This window comes from Microcaecilia unicolor, chromosome 9 (assembly GCF_901765095.1).
Source record: "Microcaecilia unicolor chromosome 9, aMicUni1.1, whole genome shotgun sequence".
NCBI classification, from domain to species: domain Eukaryota; kingdom Metazoa; phylum Chordata; class Amphibia; order Gymnophiona; family Siphonopidae; genus Microcaecilia; species Microcaecilia unicolor.
The window spans coordinates 46,901,134-46,923,423 of NC_044039.1; the positions used below are offsets into that span (position 1 = coordinate 46,901,134).

The following is a 22,290-nucleotide window of genomic DNA, read 5'->3' on the forward strand; positions in this document are numbered from 1 at the left end:
AAGTAGTAGGAACTGTCTGGTGCCTTGGAGGGCATTTCTTAATGGGAGATTGATGAGGGTGGTCATATACTGTGGGGCCATGCCGTATATGATTTTATATGCTAGGACTGTGCTTTTAAAGTAAAATCTGGCTTTTATGGGGAGCCAGACTAGAGACAGTAGTAGCAGGGTAGCTCCATGATATCAGATTTTCTTGAAGATCTGGTGTGCAACTGTATTTTGTGCGATTTGTAGCTTTTTTTTAGTATTGATTCCTTGCAGCCAGCATATATTCCATAGCAATAGTCAAGTTGAGATAGAATTAAAGATTGGACCAGTATTTATTTATTTACTTATAGCGTTTATATCCCACATTTTTCCCACCCAAAGGCAGGCCTAATATGGCTTACAGGAATTTACAGAAAGCATACATCAAGTCTACAACAAACAGTCAATGGCATTGTAGTGAAAGAGGCTAGTAAGTGCAGAATGAGGTGACAGAGAAGGAGCTCCTACGTCTTTTTAATTTCCATTGTGTTTTGAATGCCTTTGCTGTTACTGTTTTCACCTGTTTGTCAAATGTTAAGTGTTGGTCTATGATGGCTCCAAGGATTTTTAGGCTTTTTTCTAATGGGTAGGTGGCATAGCCAATCTTGAAGTTATTTTTGAATATAGGGTGGTATTGATTGTTCATCATTAATAATTTAGTTTTTTCTCTGTTTAGTTTGAGGTGGAAGGTTGATGCCCAAGTTTCCATTGTCTAGGTCTGATTGGATTGTGTTTTGTATGTTATTGATGCCCCAAATATATATAGTGATAGAGTGTGATAGAGACACATCCAGGATAGTTGGGTTAAGGCAGTTTCAGTCTGAAATATAAGTCCCAGAAGGCATTGCAGGCAAGGAGCCAGGGGGTGAGATGAAGAACCAGGACTGGATTCCTAGCTGCAATAGGGGAAGACAAGGGTGTAAGCTGGCAGGATGTGTAGAGGGGCTGCCACTAGGGGGAAAGAGAGATAGGAAACCCTGTGTGCAGGAGCTCATCATTAGTCTAATGCTTAACTCAGCTGGTAAGGGTGTGGGGGAAGCTAATGAGAGGAGAATGATTGGTTGTAGTAGCAGAAGCCAGGGATTGATTAGGCAGATGGGAAGGAGTCTCAGGAGTTCAGAAGGGAGAGAAGAGGGTAGAGTGAAGCAGAGGCAGGGTGAAATCCCTTGGGTGTGAGAAAGTCCCAAAAGTATTTGCAGGCTGAAAATCCTTGGGTAAGAGAGGTCCCTAAAGTATTGAATCTACCAGTGAAGGAGATGTAGGGTGAAATCCTTTGGGTATAAGAAGTCCCTAAAGTATTGAATCCATCATGAAGGTAAAGAACCCAGACTGGAGCCGACTGTGAGCCTGTATTGAATCCTGGTATGTGCTGATAGCCTGCTGCTTAAAGGGGACTATTTGCCACACACTTTCAGGTGGCTTACATGTGCTTAAGATTGAAGGTGAATGCTGCTGTTGGATCTGTGTATCAGGTCTACTAGAAACCTGCATGGAATAAAGTCCTTAAGATTGAAGTTGCTGGTGGACATTTATTTCTTGACTGTACCGGGAGCCTGTGGCTGGAGGAGATTGTTCTATCCTTGGCTGCACCTAGAGAGGTCCTTGGTTACCATATATATATGGTGTATTCTCAGGCTGAGGAACCCTTTAAACCATCTGAGTATAGATCCACATATCCCTATGCTATCAAAGAGATAGAGTATTAAATTATGATCCACTATATTGAAGGCGCTGGGCATGTTGAACTGGAGTACCAGAACTTTCTTACCTATACTTATATCTCTTTTCAGATTGTTTAAGAAGACATTGTTTATGAATGAAATTAGTATAGACTCTGTACTGTGAAGTGGTCTGAATCCAGGTTGAGATTGGTGTAAGATTGAGTGTCAAGACAAGTATTCCATCAGGTTTTGTGAGACTAGCCCTTCCATGACTTTGATTAGCAGAGAGATTGGTGCTACTGGTCTATAGTTTGTTGTATATGATTTCTTGCCTGCCATATATATATATATTTCAGTGTATCTCTCGTTATCAGACTAGGGCATATGTCTAACATGCAATGTGACTTTCATATTTATGTAGTAGAGATTGGATTTTTGAATTAGTTGGCATATCGAAGGAAATCTATGTTCTCTATCAGCACCTTTGGGTTCATTGTATTGATCTAAATCTTTCAGTGGAGACCATTGATTTTGGTACTTTGGCTCTGATTTTGACAATTTTCGATTCGAAGTAGGAGGTCAACACCATTTGCTGACGGAGACATCTCATTCGTGGATTCTGCTCTCTGGACGTCTAGCAAGTTGTTTACTGACTCAAATACCTTTTTAGTGTTGAGTTATCCTGTGCCAATATAAGATTCATAGAATGTGATTTTGGCTAGTTTTATATGAGTTTTGTAGATTTGTAGGGCTTTTTTCATAGGGCCAAGTTCTCGTTGTTATCAGATTTTTTCCACTTTTGTTCAAGCTTCCTTTATTTTCTTTTGGACTTTAGTAGGTCTGGGTTAAACCAGGGTGAAGGTCATTTGGTCTGTTTCTTTTGGGGTTATTCAGGTGTTATTTTACCAGAATAGATCTGCTTATTGAGTCCCATTGTCTCATGAAATCATTCAAATTTGGCATTAAATCTGGTTGATTGATAAAGGTCTAGTTCTAGAAGTTGGTGGTATTTATCAAACTCCTAGCTAGAATTTTGGAGAGTTTTTCCTTTAATGTTTTTTTTTTTTTTTTTTGCTTTAGTCTCTTTCCAGTTTATGGTGAAGGAGTTTTTTTGTGGCCTGACCATGGGACTGGTGACCAAGTACAATCTGAGATGTGGGCTTCATCTTGGTATGTGAGTCTGTGGGCAAACAGGTCTAATAAGTGACCTTTGCTATGAGCTGATGTTGCGGCTGGGCTTGTGAGGTCCCAGGACTTTAGAAAGTCTTTCACTTCCTTGGAATTGTGATCATCCTGGGAGTTGAGGTGGATATTGATATCTCCTATTAAAAGCACGTTGGAATGTGAGGTGCATATGTTCAAAATGAAATTGAGGAAGATGTCCTGGGCTTTGGGCCAGTTTCCCAATGGTCGATAGAATAGGATGCAGCATATTTGGCCTTGAAGGGCTGTGCCACTAATTGTGTTAGCCAGGATCTCTAAGGAAGGGGTCATGCACTCTGATTTCAGTATTAGGTTGAGGAAAGATTTGTATATTACCGCTATTCCTCTCACTCTTTTTGTTTTTTTGTGTCAGTGATATGATTTTATATCCTAGTGGGCATATGTCGTATATTATCGGATTATCATTGCTGCGTATCCATGATTCTGTAATGAAAAGTAGGCCGGGTTGATCTTCTTCTAGCCATCAGCAAATTAATTTTGACTTATTGACCACAGTGCAGGCTGTAATCCTCCAAACATGTACCTAGTTAGGATAAAACACACACCTCTCTTTTATGACAGCTAGAAGGTGTATATTTGCTTTTTAAATGGAGGATTTTGTCTTTTAACTGCTGTTTTTAGTTTGGCTGAAGATTAGAAGTAGTTGCTTCTTTTAATCTTGCTAAGCATTTTCTTTTTTTCATTCTTTCAAAGGGAGCACCTAGGCTTGTTGTTATGGGAGCAATGTTGTTAAAAGAGAACCCTCTTTCCAAATGGTGCAAAGAGTATGCAGTAGTATCGGCGAAGGAAAAAATGCAAATTGTCATATTTTCTCTGTTTATTTTCAGTCATTATCAATACTTAGACATGGGTTGTGTCATTGACATTTCCTGTGTCATTGTGAATGGCAGCACATCCCACGTTAAAGTTACAAAAGCCTTTTTGTTGTCTTAAAATAATCTAGATAGTTATCCAGCTAGCTGACAGAATATAATCACTAACTGGATAACTGACAGTGCTTTCCTAGCTCTGCCCACAGATTGGCCTGTCACCATACAGATATCTGGATAGTGCTGCTGAATATCCACAGAAATTCACAGCTAAAGAAAACATCTGGATAACTGCCACAGTTATTCAGATATTTCCCTTTGAATATCAGGCCTTTATTTAACAAAAATAAAACCTTAGCCACCAGTGAACTTAAAATTTCAACTCATATCTGAAGACTCATAATTAATTCTACCTCTATGTAAGTTGTAGCTGTCTCTGCTCTCAAAACAACATCTTTACTGATACTTACATGTCAGCTGGCAATGAGACTCAGGTGCCGAGAAATGCTAGAGAATTCTGTTTTTCACTGTGGTCGATTTATCTATCTGACAAGCTGGTTTAATGTAGCACTTGAAATGGCCAGGAACTGCAGAAGTTTGGAAGAAGGGTCCGTGTTATGCCTGTTTGGAAAGCATTGATAATTATAAACTTTTGTCTACCAAATTTTACCTGGCAAACAGAAGGAAAATGATGTACAAGTTGAAGCAGTGAATTAGATTAAAAGTTCTTTTGTTGTGCCAACCCAGAATTTCGGAATGATACTCAGAGCTATTTAATTGGTCAGCAATGGCTGCTGACTTCTTAAATAGTGTTTAACCAGCTAACTGTGAATATTCAGCGGGAGATAACCAATTATCTCTGCCAAATATTCATGATTAGCACATAACAGCTAACTGGCTATATCACACGATTTAGCCAGTTAGTACCTGATATTCAATAGGACCATATAAATAACAGCCTTATATTTAACTGCTAGGAACTTAACCAGTTAGTGCTGAATATCAACTAGTTAAGTTCTGATGGGCAAAAATGATTCCGGAAATTCAATGCTGATCACCGGATATGGTGCGGCATTGAATTTACAGGTTCAGCGCCAACAGCGGGCTGTAACCACATTGCCCGCCACCGGCTGAATATCGGCCCCTTCAAATCTAATGTAGATCATTATTGGACAAGGGAGAGGGGCCAATTTTTGAAAACCATTCTTAACCATACACATGGATACTTACACAAGTGAAAGCCTATTTAAAAATTGAATGTCCTGTGTTTATGTAAAATTGTGCACATTGTTGAACACATGTATGGTTACTTACATTCAATGGAGGCATTTCAGGGGGCAGAGGGGATCTATTACTAAATTCTGTAAGGTTTTGCCATTAACACACGATAAAGACAATTTTCAACATACATTATCCCTCATTCTATAACCTTGTCTGCACATTTTTGCACTTATGCCCTAATTCTATAAAAGTTGCCAAAAATTGCACATGCAAATTTGGGCACACACCCAATTTGTATGTGCAATTTGATCACATAATGAGCAAACTAGGGCCAATAATTGGCTTTTTAACAAGCAATTATTGGCACTAATTAGATTTAATTGGAATATACAAGCGTAAATTTAGGTGCAGGGTCTGTGCTACATTTTACATGTGAGTTGAAAAAGAGAGTGCAGAAATGGTAGGGTCATGGTCGGAACGTTGGCATTTCTTACATCGATGCACGTTGTTATAGAATGAGGGGGATATGCACCTAATTTAGGCACGTACATTTGCACCATGTTTCAGATGGTGTAAATGGTGATTCTTGGGTGTAGGTGCTACTCTATAATCCATGCCTAACTTTAAGCACAGCTTATAGAATATCCTTTTCTTTGGAGCCATATATAGAATTCATCCCTTACTGCTGGATTCTATATATCGTATCTAGTGTTCCGTACTGAAATCCAATCGTATTCTATAACAATGTGCATTTTTAACAGCACTTAAGAAGCAATAATGAGCACCAATTGGCAATAATTAGAATTTACATGCATAACTCACTAAGCGTATTCTGTAATACACAGCACCTGTAATGACAATGTTATCAAAATTTATGTAAGCCACATTGAGCCTGCAAATAGGTGGGATAATGTGGGATACAAATGCAATAAATAATAATAATAAATTCTAATGCGTGGAGCAAAAAGGGGTGTGGTTATGGATGGAGAAATGGACATTTCATGGGTATTCTAAAATTTACTCATACAGTTATAGTCAGTGTGTTTTTACTAGCAAAAAAGGTGCTGGTACTCAAATGCTAGGCCACCCTTCAGGGATGAGGTGATAACTGGACCCATCCCACAATAGCCAGGCCCCTTGCAACCAGTCACAGAATCTATGACAAGGCAGAATTGGTGTATAGAGCCTGAGCTCTTTCATTAAAACTTGGGGTCCATGGGTCAATTTTAGCAGACAGTGGAAAAGGTGCCGGTCCTCAGTACCCCCAAGTACCCCCTCAGAAAAAGCCCTGGTTATAGTATATGCCCCTCTGCGCCTAAATCTACCCGCTGATATTTATGCCACGTTTCTCATGGTGTAAATGGATGCATGTAGTTCTAGGCACAGGGATAACAACTAAGCATGTTTTATATACCACACCTAAATCTAGGCGCCATTTATAGAATATACTTAGGCAGACATTTATTCTGTGTGAAGTTTTCAGGTGCCATATATAGAATCTACCCCTTAGCATGCAAACTTGTGCACACAGGATAAAGAATAGTGTCAGTTATGCATGCAACTTAATTAATAAATTAAGTGCTAATTGCCACTAACTACCAATAATCAGCTATAGTTAGAGTTGGCAGAAATTTGCAGTTACATACACAACTGCACTTAGTTGTAATTCTATAACTTTAGCTCATAAATCCTTTAGTGCTAACTGATAGAGGGGGGTGTGAATGTGGGAGGGGGATGGGCAGGTTAGGGGTGCCCATGACTTATGCACTAAGGTTATAGAGTACTGTCAGTTATGCACATAACTGTCAGGAATTAGGCGCGAGTGTTTATACCATCCTTTGACATGGTGAAAGTGGGCATGTCTAAATGATAATTTTATAATAGGGTGCCTAGGATAAGGAGGTGTCTCCTTAGACACAATTTTATAAAGAAAAGTAGGTGCCATGGTATTTGCCTGTTCTGCACATAGAGGTGAATTCTACATATAGCGCCTGAAAACTCAGCGCAGACAAAAATTACACCTAGGCATATTCTTTAAACTACGCCTAAATTTTATAGAATAGACTTAAATTTCCACATGGTATATAGAATACACCAAGCGGCTCACCATGCAACTAAATTTGGTCGTGTCCATTTAGGCAACTTTTTACTTGGTGTAAATCCCGATGCCTAAATTAGGCGCAGATTGGGTGTATTCTAGAATAATGCATATAGATTTTAGAAATGCCCATGCCCCACCCATGGCCATGCCCCCTTTTCAACTATGCAACATAGATTGTAGGCGCACCACGTTATAAAATACGCTTAGTGAGCTGTACGCGTAAATCTCAATTAATGCCAATTCCTGCTGATAATAGCTTGTTAACATCCAATAAACAATGCTGATTAGTGTTATGTGCATTGTTATAGAATACGTTTCAGTTTCCACGCGGATTTTCAGGTGCTATATATAGAATCTGGGAATGGTGCCCAAAAATATCGGTGACAAAAAATGTGCTATTCTATAAACCACGCTTAAAGTTAGGTGTGATTTATAGATAGCGCTTATGACCAGGAATTGTGGCAAACTTTAGGCATGGCCATTTGCATCAACTGAAATATGGTGCAAATGTACATGCCTAAATTAGGCATGTATCCCCCCTCATTCTATAACAATGTGCATAAATGTTAGGGAACACCCTCCGTTCCGCCCATGATCCTCCCATTTCTGCATCCCTTTTTGAACTCAAATGTAAAATTTAGGCATGGATCCCATGCCTAAATTTATGCACACAAGGCATGCAATTTATATTGACCTTTATAGAACTAGAGGATTAATGGTGCTAATTTTCAAAGCACATAGACTTACAAAGTTTCTGTACCTATGTAACTTTGTAAGTCTATGTGCTTTGAAAATTAACATTCAAGTTTTTATCAAGTTTTGTTCGCATTTCCTACTCTGCCTTACAGACAAGCCATCTAGGCGGCTTACAATCTAATATCAATTAAAAAGGGAAAGTAGGATAGTAACAGACAACATAACAGGTAACATAGAGAAAGAAGGACAGAACTCCATTAATTATAGGAAAGTGAGGGAGGAAGAACAATAAGTAGGTAAGCTCAATGTCTTCACGGGGGAGCCCCCAAGGTGGTCCTCTAGTATGTAGGAGAAAGTTAACAGTAAGCATCATTGAAAAGGAAGGTCTTGAGGGCAATTTTGATTTGATGTCTGCAACCTCAATGGAGAGGGTAGGGAATTCCATAAGTGAGGCCCGTGCACAGAAAATATATATGCCCTAGTGTGCTCATGGATAATTTCTATATAGCTAGGAATAGTCAACTAGTGTTATCAAGAGATCTGAGCTTTAGGAAGGTGTATATTGTATTACATGATGGGGATAGTTCTATAAAGTGTACACTAATATTTATGCACCAAATACACATATAAATGATTAGAAAAATTGCATATACATATCTATATGTGCACTTATACTCCTAATTGCCAAAATTCTGCCTAAGCACTATTGTGTAAATACGCATGTCTTGCTTAGCATGTATTTGATAGACGGGTGTACACATAGGCAGAATCTGGGCTGAGTATGGGCAGGACTCGCACTTAGATGCCTACATTCCTTTATAGAATAGGCACCACATGACTGTCTTCTAGGAATCTAAATATAGACACACTGTTATAGAATTAACCTCTAAATGTTGTATGCCTCTCTCCCCCTTTCTTCCCCACCCTTCCCACCCCATCCCTTCATATTGTTTAAACTTTGCCTTTGCTGTTTAAAGTGGACTATAATACCTGCTAACTGTATTTAATAATAATACTAAAACACACACACACACTCTCGCCCACACACACACACTCTCTCTCACACTGTGTCTCACATACACACTTGCACACACTCTCATTCTCATACACACACTCTCTCACAAACACACTCACACCCAGACTCACTCTCTCTCACACACACTCACACTTTCACTCTGACTCTCAAACAGTCACTCTCACATACACTCTCCCAAACATACACACTCCGAGGAAAACCTTGCTAGCGCCCGTTTCATTTGTGTCAGAAACGGGCCTTTTTTACTAGTAGAGAATAAGACAGCACAAAAACAAACTAAATAAAACATAAGTCAGTGTATTTAAGCAAGCACAACAGTCAAGCACTGGCTTCTGCCCTTTCCCTTAAAAACAAAAATCCAATGTTTTCACAGAATTCATATTCTAGGTGGCCCTACAGAAAGGCTCTGCCTCAAGACTGTGAGGTCCAGAATGAAGAGCTCATGTTGAGGTAAACTGGTGCATCCTATCACAGACGTTTCTTTATAATTTGCTACAGCCTGGTATCCATAGCTAATTAGAAACTGACTTCAAAACATCTGAGTTGACAGCATCACAGAAAAATCAGTTATTGCTTTATCTTTATTTAGATTATATCTCCTATAGCACAAATGATTAACTCCATATTCAGACAGACATCAAAATACACAACATGGATACAAGAACTCACAGATACAGGCCTAAAAATGCAGCAATTCAAGTTTTTTTTTTTTTTTTTTTTTTTTTAACTCAATACCACTTTACTGCCTCAGCTGAAAAAAAAATGAACAGTTATCTTTCGTTCCTTATTTACAATCTGGTTCTTCCACCATTTCCTCCACATTAAACTGCTATATATATATATAAAATTTTTATTAAAGCTTTTAAATATAAGGCGTACAAAACCCCAACCTTGGCTGACTTCTAATATCTGCTACCTACGTTCCTGTACCCGCTCCGCCGAACGCCTCTGGCGGAAATCTCGGGCCCTTGCTGATTTCTTACACTTTAAGTTCATGCTGACCTCCTTCCAATCTGCTCTTTTACACGTCAAACAGGATTATTATATCCAACTGACTAACTCTCTTGGCTCTAACCCTCGACTTCTCTTCACCACATTGAACTCTCTCCTTAAGGTGCCCCCTCCCCCAACTCCCCCTTCATTATCTCCTCAGACCCTTGCTGAATTCTTTCATGACAAGGTTCAAAAGATAAACCTTGCATTCTCTACCTTGCCACCTCTCCCTCCACACAGATTGCAGTCAGAGATAAGGCCAGTTATTTTTCTCTTTTTTAAGCTTTATTTTACATTTACTCAGAATTGTTTTAGAGTGAAGGGCTATGGCTTTTGTGGGGGATTAATTTATAGACACCTAAAATGGCTCTGGGAAGCAGGGTGGAGGTGTGAAACAAGGACAAAAGAGGGTAACCAAAAGACCTGTCATATATTCATGGATGAAATGGAAAGAGGAGGTAGTATACATGACAGAACTATGGATAATTCTAAGAGTAAAAAAACAGTGGGGGTTCCAGGCAAACTATGTGGAGCTGGGGGAAGTAAGGTTATAAGAGGTAATGTTATGGACTACAATTTGTGTAGAATGTTCAGTCTGGAGCTTCATCTTCTTAGAAATATTTGGAAGAAGACTCGAGATGGAGTAGAGTGAATGAGGACGGACTGAGTGATGATGAGTTGGAAGAGATGAGTGTGGTAGCTGACAAGTTACTAGTTCAGGGAGTCAGGTAGTGGGGTCTGGGGTAACAAGGAAGGACAAAGGGAAGCTCTTTAAAAAACTGAAGGATAAAAATTTTTTACGTAACTTGTGCAGAGTTGTTAAGAGGATGGACAGTGAAAAAAGAGACATAGAAATAGATATAGAAATTGTACTTGTAATCTGTTTTTCTTTTGTTCTTGTTGATTGTTCTTATGGATGTTTTATTGTAATCCGCTCTGGATAAGAGTGGACTAGAAGGAAATAATAAATCTAAAATAATAATAAATCTAATAATAAATAAAGGAAAAACTGCATTACAGGTGTGTGATTCCGATACGGAGGACTCATCTGATTCTTCCTCTTCCTCAAGAGTCTGAGTTAGATAAAGGAGAGGTATTAGGATCTGAGATAGTTGGGGATGCTGGGGTGCCTATTATGAATGAAGGGGAAGGGGACTGTATTTTTCATCGGGACATACTTTATATTTTCAAGTGTCACAGAAGCTGCGGAGTAAAATTTTATAAGGCAAATATGTGGATTTGCTTGCATTGCTAGAGGAGAATACTAATGTGAGGGATCACAAAAAAGGGGAAGACAGAAAAGAAGACAGCAATAAACAGAAATCCAAAGTACCTAAAACCATTTTTAATTGGACTTTGACATTCCATATATATGTTAGTATTTGGATATGCTAAACCAGCAGTATGCTGCGGCATTCAGGTTTAATTTTGCATGGTTATAAGACCTATGGGGATGGGTTTGGCTTAACTATAATGAGCAGTTTCATAAAAGTTTAGCCAAGGACAAGGCATAGTCTTAGGGTTATCAAGACATGGATTTATGGTTAGCTGAAATGATGCCAGCTCAACCACGGTTTAATAAAAATGTACTTATGACTTCTGGTCATTGAAAGCTGGGTTTTATAATTCCAAGTTTTGGGGATTTTCTGGTACATCTTTCAGGTAAAGTACAACTTGTAATGTCTTGATGCCACGTTCTTCTTCAGCTAGCTTTAGTAATCCAGAATCCTGGTTTAACTAATGTTTGCTTTCATTATAACGCAGGTCGGTGTTAGCTTCCTGGTTGCAGATTTCATCACAAATGTTCACTGTGCAGGGGGTTACACCCAGCTTTCAAATGTTTGTCTGGATTCTCCAATGTTGGGAGATTTAGGGGGTTTAGGTTGGGATTAGGAAACTCAGCAAGAATGCTTCAGCAAAGCACCATCCCCATTAAACTAGGGGCCCTGTTTACTAAGCTGCACTGTGGGTGTGCTAACTTTTTTGCTTGTGCTAAAAATTAGTGTGCACTAATGCTAAAGACACCCTACTACTTATCATTTCTAAAGCGCTACTAGACATACGCAGCGCTGTACACTAGAACATGAAGAGACAGTCCCTGCTCGACAGAGCTTACAATCTAATTAGGATGGACAAACAAGGGATAAGGGAATATTAAAGTGAGGATGATAAAATAAGGGTTTTGAACAAATGAATAAGGGTTAGGAGTTAAAAACAGCATCAAAGAGGTGGGCTTTTAGCTTAGATTTGAAGACGGCCAGAGATGGGGCTTGACGTACCGGCTCAGGAAGTCTATTCTGGGCATATGGTGCAGCAAGATAAAAGGAATGGAGTCTGGAGTTAGCAGTGGAGGAGAAGGGTGCAGATAAGAGAGATTTACCCAGTGAATGGAGTTCCCGGGGAAGAATGTAGGGAGAGATGAGAGTGAAGAGGTACTGAGGAGCTGCAGAGTGAATGCAATTATAGATCAATAAGAGGAGTTTGAACTGTATGCAGAAACGGATAGGAAGCCAGTGAAGTGACTTGAGGAGAGGGCTAATATGAGCATAATGACACTGGCGGAATATTAGTCATGCAGCAGAAATTTGAACAGATTGAAGAGGAGAGAGATGGCTAAGTGAGAGACCTGTGAGAAGCAAGTTGCAATAGTCTAAGCGAGAGGTGATGAGAGTGTGGATGAGGGTTCTGGTAGTGTGCTCAGAAAGGAAAGGGCGAATTTTGCTGATATTATAGAGAAAGAAACGACAGGTTTTAGCTGTCTGGTGAATATGTGCAGAGAAGGAGAGGGAGGAGTCGAAGATGACCCCCAAGGTTACGAGCTGATGAGACAGGAAGGATGAGATTGTTATCCACAGAAATAGAGAATGGGGCAGGAAGAGAGGTTGGTTTAGGGGGAAAGATGAGAAGTTTAGTCTTGGTCATGCTTAGTTTCAGATGGCGCTGAGACATCCAGGCAGCAATGTCAGACAGGCAGGCTGATACTTTGGCCTGGATTTCGGCTGAGATTTCTGGTGTGGAGAAGTAGATCTGGGAGTCATCAGCGTAAAGATGATACTGAAAACAATGGGATGAAATCACAGTACCAAGGGAGGAAGTATAGATGGAGAAAAGAAGAGGTCCCAGGACGGATCCCTGAGGTACACCAACTGACAGTGGGATAGAGATAGAGGAGGATCCACTAGAGTATACACTAAAGGTACGCTAGGAGAGATAAGAAGAAAACTAGGAAAGAACAGAGCCCTGAAATCCAAGTGAGGACAGCGTATCAAGGAGTAGGGTACATGTAACCTGGACTGGCCATTGTTGAAAACAGGATGCTAGACTTGATGGAGCTTCAGTCTGTCTCAGTATGGTAATACTTATGTTCTTATGACAATATGGTAGTTGTAGAAGCCATCAATTGACAAGCAGTGTTGTGTCCATACATGTCTGAAATTTACAGTTGTTGATACTGTGTTGTTTGGTGCTTAATGTATCTTTAACAGCAAAGCATATTCCAGGAGTATGCAATGAAATAGCGGATGCTTTTTCTTGTTTGCAGTGGCCACAATTTCAGGCTTTGGCACCTTCTGCAGACAGATTGCCCACAGTTATGCCAGAAGAACTATGATACATCATTCAGAAGTCATTGGAGGCATGTTGAAAGTGTCGTTAGCTGCTAATACTTGTTGTGCTTATGAGTATGGATAACAGTTATTTCGTCTGTTTTTAATTGAGGAGTTGGTGAGATGGAATGATCTGTTTTACATCAGGTAAATTGTTGCTTTCTTTGCAATGGACATTTGAGTCTGAACATCCAGTTTCTGAAGTGAAGTCTGCATTGGTGACAGTGCTTTGGTTATGTAATCTTCAAGGTGTTTTGGACCCCATTGGCAAATTTTTAATAAAAAAGTTGTTGCAAAGATATATGAGATGTGGTGTCCCAGTGCATGAGATAATGATCAGACTTTCTTTTTTTCAAAGGGATCTGATTAATTTGTTTTCAGTCTTTTCGGCAATTTATTCATCAGATTTTGAAGTACGACTTTTTATTTTATTTTTATTGCTTTACTTATATTACACAAGTAATAATTTGTTACATGCAACATAGGGAAATAATACAAATTCAATATGTCTTCACATACAAAGAAAAAAGGAAAAAACTTTTTGACTTCATTTTTGTTTCGTATTTAACCCTTCCTTAGACCACAAACTTGGGGAATGACCAAAACATTTAAGGAAATCAAAGTGGAATACAATAAACAAGGAAAGGCCCAGCCCGCCCTACGTTAAATCATACAGCCTATTTAACAGTTGTTAATTCCCTCTTTGGTCTGTGAAAGCCCTGAGCTGATCTGGTACAAAAAAAACATATTTGATTCCCAAATATTTAACTATGCATTTACAAGGGTAAACTAAAAAGAAAGTAGCCCGAACAATTTTGTTTCATCTCTCATATCTAAGAAACTTTTCCGTTTGTCTTGAGTAGATCTAGTGACATCTGGGAATATTCTTAAATTTTGGTTAACATTCTTAAAGTATAACTTCAAAATGGCATTAAAGTCTTGTTCAAATACAAATGATACCAATAATGTGGCCCTTTTTGTTACTTCTGATAATGAGTCCTCCAAAATCAAGGAAATATTTCTTAAATCATCCAATTTCTCCTCTTCCTGGACCTGTTCCATTTCTTCATAAGAACCTACTTGTCTCTTCTTTTCTGGAAGAAAGACTATCTTATTTATAGGAGGAATATTTTGAGTTGAAATTTTCAAATTTTTCAATAAGGTATTTTTTAAATAGTTCTAAAAGAAGAATTCCAACAGGCCTTGGGAAGTTCAGTGTCCTCATATTTAGACATCTGTTATAATTTTCAATTTGTTCTATTTTTTGACGTATAAACAAATTATCTTTCATAACTGCTGAAACATTGTCCTTAATAGTTACAACATCATTTTGATATTTTAGTACCTGATCATTGAAGTCGAGGGCGGAGCAATGGTGTCACAGAGCGAGGGTGGAGCAATGGCATCAGTGGCTTCACGACTCAGGAGATGAAGGTGGCGTGCGTTGACGAGTTGCGGAGCAATGGCGGTCAGTGGCTTCATAACGTTGAAGGGGTGGGTAGGGAGGGGGGGTTCGGGAGGAAAACCTTGCTAGCGCCCGTTTCATTTGCTCCAGAAACGGGCATGTTTTACTAGTATATTAATAAAACTACTAGATAAGTTCGGGATTGGTGGAAACATACTTAGCTGGATTAAGGGCTTCCTAACTACAAGAACATACCAAGTAAAATCAAACACAAGCAGACTGTAGAGTACCACAAGGATCACCGCTATCACCGATCCTCTTCAACCTAATGATGACCCCACTAGCCACAACCTTATCCAGCCAAGGCCTCAACCCTTTCATATATGCAGACGATGTCATAATATACATTCCTTACAAAGACAAATTGACAGAAATCACCAACGAAATCACACTTAGCTTGAACATCATGGACTGATGGACAAATGCATTTCAACTAAAACTCAATAAAGAAAAACACATAGAGGCATATTTTCAAAGCACTTAGCCTTCCAAAGTTCCATAGGTTTCTATGGAACTTTGGAAGGCTAAGTGCTTTGAAAATATGCCTCATTGTCTCATCCTTTCATCCCAACACAGCATGGACAACCCCAAAAATATCAACACCACAAATCACACCTTTCCTATCTCAGACAGCCTGAAAATCCTTGGCGTGACAATAGACTGACATTTAACACTAGAGAGCCAAGTGGCATCCACAACAAAGAAAATGTTCCACTCAATGTGAAAACTCAAACGCTTGAAACAATTCTTCCCGAGGGACACATTTTGCAACCTGATACAATCAATGGTACTAAGCCACGCAGACTACTGCAATGGAATCTATGCAGGATGCAAAGAACAAACCTTAAAGAAACTTCAGACAGCTCAAAACACGGCAGCTAGACTAATATTTGGGAAAACGCGATTTGAAAGTGTGAAACCGCTCCGCGAAAAGCTACATTGGCTTCCAAAGAATGCATTGCTTTCAAAATCTGCACCCTGGTTCACAAATCATTTACGATGAAGCCCCGGGATACATGATAGACCTAATCGACTTACCAACTAGAAACACATCCAAATCAACACGAACATATCTAAACCTGCACTACCCAAACTGCAAAGGCCTTAAATACAAATCAACCTACGCATCCAGCTTCTAGCACACAACTGTGGAACAAACTACCAAAAGCCTTGAAAACGACGTACGACCACCTGAACTTCTGGAAATCACTAAAAACCAACCTGATCAAAAAGGCATACCCACCAATCCAACTTAAATGCCTGATCTCTGCAACACAACAAAACTAAAGAACGTAATGGACATAACTCTTCCGCTGTACGATTCCCTAATGTTGCTATGCCACATGAACTCTATCTTACCACAACATCACTTTGTATGTATTCACACCGGAGTCTGCAAATGCCTTTCCGGCACTATGTAAGCCACATTGAGCCTACAAATAGGTGAGAAAATGTGGGATACAAGTGTAATAAATAAATTACAATGGGATTCTGGCCTACGTTGTTGTCCTTGGGTTTGTGCAAATAAGTATGCCAATATTTGTCTAGAAAGAGCTTTATTTTGGTTAGCCCGTGTTGACCAGACTCCATTAACCAGATTTCAATTCACAACAATATTGAAGAGAGGCTTGGCACAGGGTATGGGATGCATTCCTTCCGGATTGGGGCTGCCACAGTGGCAGCATTGGGAGGCTCTGCAGAGTTAATTAAATGAGTGGGCAGATGAAATTCTAATGCATATCCGAGCTGTGTTAAAATGTGGGATTGGGCATGATTTTAATGTTCCATTTCTCAGTTTCTTTTGCAGTGTCAGTGTCCTTGGAGGTTTGCGTATGGCTAGTTGGACATTCCTATATATTTTGGGCAGAGAAAAGAGCTCGTACCACTCGTTGTGGATCACATCTTGGTTTTGTGTATCTAAATTTGAGACTTCGGTGGCTTGAGGAATGCTGTGGGATCAATTTTTGCCTTAACTATTACATGCTCAAAGATTATCTTCGCCAACAGTTATTCTGATTCATTTGGGTGGTAATGACCTCTGTTCCGTGAAAGAAGTGAAGCTCATTTGCATTATGAAACAATCATTTTTAGTTTTGAAATTTTATTTTCCTAATATTCATTTTGTGTGGTCACAAATCATTCCGAGAAGAGTTTGGAGGAAGGTTAAAGTAGTGAAAGCAAATGAGAGACTTTGGCGGTGAGTGAATTCTGAGGTCTCTCGATTTATGAATAGATTGGGTGGGTTAGTTCTTTGTCATGAATCGTTAACTTCTGACTCTCCAGGTCTTTATTGTAATGATGGCATACATTTATCAGAGATGGGACTGAACATATTTTTGTTCTCCATCCAAGATTTGTTGGAGGTGTGTGTGCAGCATAACTGGCTGGTAGCCCCTATGGTTGGGAAGCAGTGTTGACAAGCTGAGCTGTTACTACTAGTAGTGGATTAGTACAGACCACATCCTCTTTTGATGTTGACCTGAAGTTTGGGAAGATATTCTATGTTTGCATATGTATCGAGGATGAAATTAGGGCCCATATGCATCACCATCATGGGGAAAAGGATGTTTTAGGCCTGATATGGCAATACTGCATTCCAGGTAGGGTGAAGATATACAGCATCTGGGTTAGTGTGACACTGTCTAGCCAGATGATTTGTGGATTGGGGTTCAGTGGGGATTACGTATTGTTCAAGTTTGTTGACAATGGAATGTTGAAGCTATTTCTGGCCTTTGGGAATATATATATATATATATATATATACACAGTTTGTAAATGTTAAGAATTTAGATTAAAAACTGCGGCCGGTTATACCACACATTTTTAGTTTGTATTGGTATTTATTTATTACAAGGAAGAACATGTGGTGTGAGTGCCTATGTTAAGTTAGTCAATGGCCATTTTAGATGTACTTTTAGAAACAAAGGTCAAAAAGCAAGTTGTATGAGAAGTCATTATACTGGCCTAACTTTATACATTTATGACTAGCTATGAGAGCTATGGTGCTCATTTTAAAAGAGAAAACGTGTCAATAGTGGCACAAAGTGCCAGATGGATGTTTTTCCATGGGAAAACATCCAAGTTGCAATTTTCTAAACTCAAATTTGAGATGATTTTCTCTGCAGTTTGCCTACGTCTCAAGGGGACATGTTGGGGGCATGATTTGGGTGGGTCCAGAATTTGGACAAGATAAAAATGTCTAGGGCAAAAATTGTGATGTTTTTACCTTGAAGTGTTTCAATCATAAGTAAGCCACAAAAAGGTGCCCTAACTGACCAGCTGACCACATGAAAGATTAAAGCATGATCCCCTTTAATCCTCCAGTGGTCACTGACCCCCTCCCACCCCCCAAAGATGTGATAGTGACAGTACATGCCAGGCTCTGTGACTGCTTCAGATAGTATGCCCATTTCTATTACAGCAGCAAGCTGGATCCAGGAGTAAACTAGTGGAGAGTGCAGTGGACTGTAGAGAAAGGGACCCAGGTACATATCTCACCCTAACTAGTATACTTGTGGTGGAAATTGTAAGCCTTCCAAAACCCACAAAATATCACCTGTATGTTTAGATAGGAGGCACCCGCAGACCTTAGGGCTTTTGTAACAGTGTACAGTTAGATACAGTAGGCTTTTTGGTGTTCCTGAAGGGTTGGATTTCTACCTGTGTGTCCTTATGCGAAGTCCACTGCACTGACCATTAGGCTGCTCCTCTGCTCTGCTGGGATGTCTGTGTGGCCAGTTTACTAGGAACGGGGTAACACAGCCATCCCTATGGCTTCTTTTTATATGTTTTACTGTAGGACTTTTTATGTTAAATGGTGCCTAAAGAAATACGTACTGAGCACAAAAATGTCTGGAAATTACATTTTCAAGCCAAAATAGTAGATGTTTTTCTGGTTCAAAAATTGCTATGTTCAGGATGAGAATTTTAGATGTTTTCATCAAAACAACTACAATTGGACTTGTACGTCATATCAAAAATGTCTCTCCTTGTGTCCTTCATTAGGTTTGTTATGATAAAATAAGAATTGACACACTGGGAAAGACCGAAGGCCAATCGAGCCCAGTATCCTGTTTCTAATAGTGACCAATCTAGGTAAGAAATACCTGGCAAGATCCCAAAAGAGTATTTAACCACACCACTTTATTCATAAGTACTTGGTAATGTATTGGGAAGGTCTAATTAATTATATTTTCTTGAAATCTGATCTAATGAAACTCTGTATCTTTTAAATCCTCACTCTGCCTACGCTCCAGGAAAGAATATAAACTGTAATTTTGTTTCTGTTTTACTAGATAAAATACATTTGGAACTTGTTCCTATTTGTGTAGGAGTATGATTGGTTTGGTTCTAGGAAGTGAAATGTTTGGGCTGTGGCATTCATTTAATAAGTGACTTCATTATTGTACCATTGGCACTACTCCAAAATAAGAAAGGTGATGCAAGAGGCTTGTCAACCAACTGAGCAATCTGGTGCCTTATAATTAGAGTGATACACCAATGGGTTTCTAAATGAGGTTAACATGGGAGTACATTTCCCTGTACTTTACAGGGATAGGATGGGGAAAGGAGAGGGGATGGGGAATGTTTCAAAGTTTAAATGAGGAAAGGTTAAAGAGGTTAGGGCTCTTCAACTTGGAAAAGAGACAGATGAGAGGAGATATGATTGAGGCTACAATGTGATGTAGAACAAATAGAAATAGGTCAATTTTTTACTTCTTCCAAAAGTACAAAGACTAAGGGATACTCGAGGAAGTTACTTGGAAATACTTTTAAAACAAATAGGATGAAAATTGTTTTTCACTCCACGAATTGTTAAGCTCTGGAACTCTTTGTCGGAGGATGGTAACAGTGGTTAGTGCATCTGGGTTTAAAAAAGGTTTGGACAAATTCCTGGAGGAAAAGTCCATAGTCTGCTATTGAGACAGACATGGGAAGCAGCTGCTTGCCCTGGGATTTGTAGTATGGGGTGTTGCCACAATTTGGATTTCTGCCAGGTACTTGTGACCTGACTTGGCCACTGTTTGGAAAACAGGATTCTGGGCTAGATGGACCATTGGTCTGACCTAGTATGGCTACTCTTATGTTATGTAAAATATCCTTACAAATGTAATTCAAAGTGACTTCAATTGTAATTAATTTTTGATTTTGGAAATAATGATCCCGGAGAGGGCAGTTTTCAAAGCCATTTGTAAACTGACTGTCTGGAAATTGCCCAATTTTGTAAAGCATTTTCTGCTTCTAAAACATGCTTTACATGTGGAGAATGGCTGTCATAATTTAGGTGAATACCTGCATATAAATACGAGTGCAAAGAAAAGCATGCATACTTTTTTGTGGTCCTTGTGTATATGACTGTCCTTTGTCCTGCAGTGTGTTCACTTTCAGCTGCTTTCAGGGGTGTTCCTGAGGACTTGTTTAGGCTGGTATAGGAAAATAACATGCATGGAATACACAACAAAACTCTACACATGTTGTGTTCCATATACACAAAGTTCATACCCATGGGAAGTTTTCAAGTGAAAGTACACATGTACACAGGTCATATGAACTTTGTCCCACTGTGGATGAAAATTATCCTTGTAATGATATCGTAATAAGGTCATTTTCTGCTTTCCATTTTTCTTATAAAAATTGTTTGATATAGCACCATGAAATAACCTCTTGTGCAGACCATGTCTTCTTGCAGGCAGCTTTCAGGGTTACTACTTTGCCATGTATGTGTTTGTAACAAAATTTTGCATTGTTTTAGGCAATAGTCAAGATCTGAAGTTTATGCCTCAAAAGTAAGGAACACTTGTACTGCTTCCTCATCTAAGAGCCCTTTTACTATGCTACAATAAAAGGGACCCTGCGGTGTTCTCGGTGTGTGGATTTGCCGAGGCCCCTTTTACCGCTGCAGGGTTTTTGTGAGAAAAAGGAAAAGGCTGTGCGATAAGTATATACTTGCCATGTGGCTATTTCCTGGGGGAGCTCTTACTTAGGAGGCGGTAGAGACTCCCACACTAATCTGGCGGTAACTGCACTGCCGATTACTGCCGAGTAAGTTCCCGGCAGGAGAAAAAAATGATTTCTGGCACACCAGAAATGGTGCATGGTGGAGGTGGCACTACCTCTGGCTCCCACAGTGAACCGGTGGTAGTGCCGGATTGGTGCACAACAAAATGGTGGCAGCTCTACTGCCACTTTGTAAAAGGGCCCCCTAGTTAGGTAAGAGATTCTAAAATGCAAATTAAACTTAAAAAAACAAAACAATACATGGATTTCTATGTAGGCAGCTAGAATGACTCATTATAGGAAACCATGTTAAACCTGTTCTCTGAATGACTGAAGTCCATTGTGAATGCCTGCCTGGAAACCTTAGAGTTGCAGAAGAAGCTGTCACATCACAGAGAATAAAGATCAGCATCAGCTTTACCTAAGGGTTTTTAAATATGGTCATATGTAAACTGATGAGTAGGTTGTTTGTAGGTTTGGTTTTTATTGGCTATTATAAGATACTATTATTTGGTATTTTTTTATAACTATATTAGAATTTGATTGTTATCCACTTCAAATCTTTTCTGGAAAACAGCAGACTATAAATGTCATTGTAAATTAAATCATGGTAAGCAGACAAATGAGGTTCAGTTTTAAATCAACCGCCACATTTTCTCAAGCTCAACTAAATTTAGATGGAGACATTGTATGCTTTAACCTTAGAACTGTCTAATACTCCACTTTCAGGGAGGATTTGACATCCTGTATAGTTTTAGTGTTAATCAACTATATTGTTAAAGGTTTTACAGCTACTTATGAAACTGACCCAATTATATTCCTTCTTAGGAAATGCAATTTATTTTATAAGTAACAAACACCAGTTTCCCCCTACTTTTAAAATGAGTTTTCTAGCTGACCTTTTATTATGTGAATATTTTCTTCAAATTTCTGATTTTTCATCACAAACTTCCCAAATCCAGTTTCATGAAAACTGATACAATGATTTACCTTTGTTGGTGGTGGTCACAAGGAGCCTAATGAGTCAGCTGAACTGGTGGCTTCAGCAAGTCCTGTAGGTTGAAGAAAAAGAAGAGCTGGCCTGCTTCTCCATCACCTGATGACCTCTAACACCGTGACCAGGACTCCAGTTTACTCATGTAATGTAACAAGAAGATACCAAGAGCAAAAAGCCAGTTGCCTAGAAGCCTGAAACTATAATAGCTGGGTTGGTTAGGGACGACTCCTTTAAATGCCTTCTTCTGTTGTTGTTGCTGCTCCTCCTTCACATTTCCTTACACATTATAGAAGAGCTAAATTGAAGCTATTAGCATAAAGGGAGGCACGGTCAGTTATTCCAAGTGATTGTTCATTGTTTCTTAGGCTTGATTTCTCACTTTGATTCTTTTTTCTTTTGATTGACTGGGAACACAGCAGAACAGCACTTATGGACTGGAAGAACATAGTAGTCAGCCA

The 22,290-nt window shown here is 39.2% G+C and overlaps 1 protein-coding gene across 3 annotated transcripts in view; it reads right to left on the reverse strand.

Moving 5' to 3' along the window:
• LOC115477581 (sodium- and chloride-dependent betaine transporter-like) overlaps positions 1–22,011 on the reverse strand; it is a 107,716-nt gene extending 85,705 nt beyond the window's left edge. For all 3 annotated transcript variants that reach the window (XR_003943350.1, XM_030214554.1, XM_030214555.1), the window contains exons 1-2: positions 21,826–22,011; positions 4,192–4,342 (exon numbers count right to left, since the gene is read on the reverse strand). The gene's annotated coding sequence lies outside the window, so the exon portion shown is untranslated. The remainder of the gene's footprint in view (positions 1–4,191; positions 4,343–21,825) is intronic.
• Between the last annotated feature and the right edge of the window lie 279 nt (positions 22,012–22,290).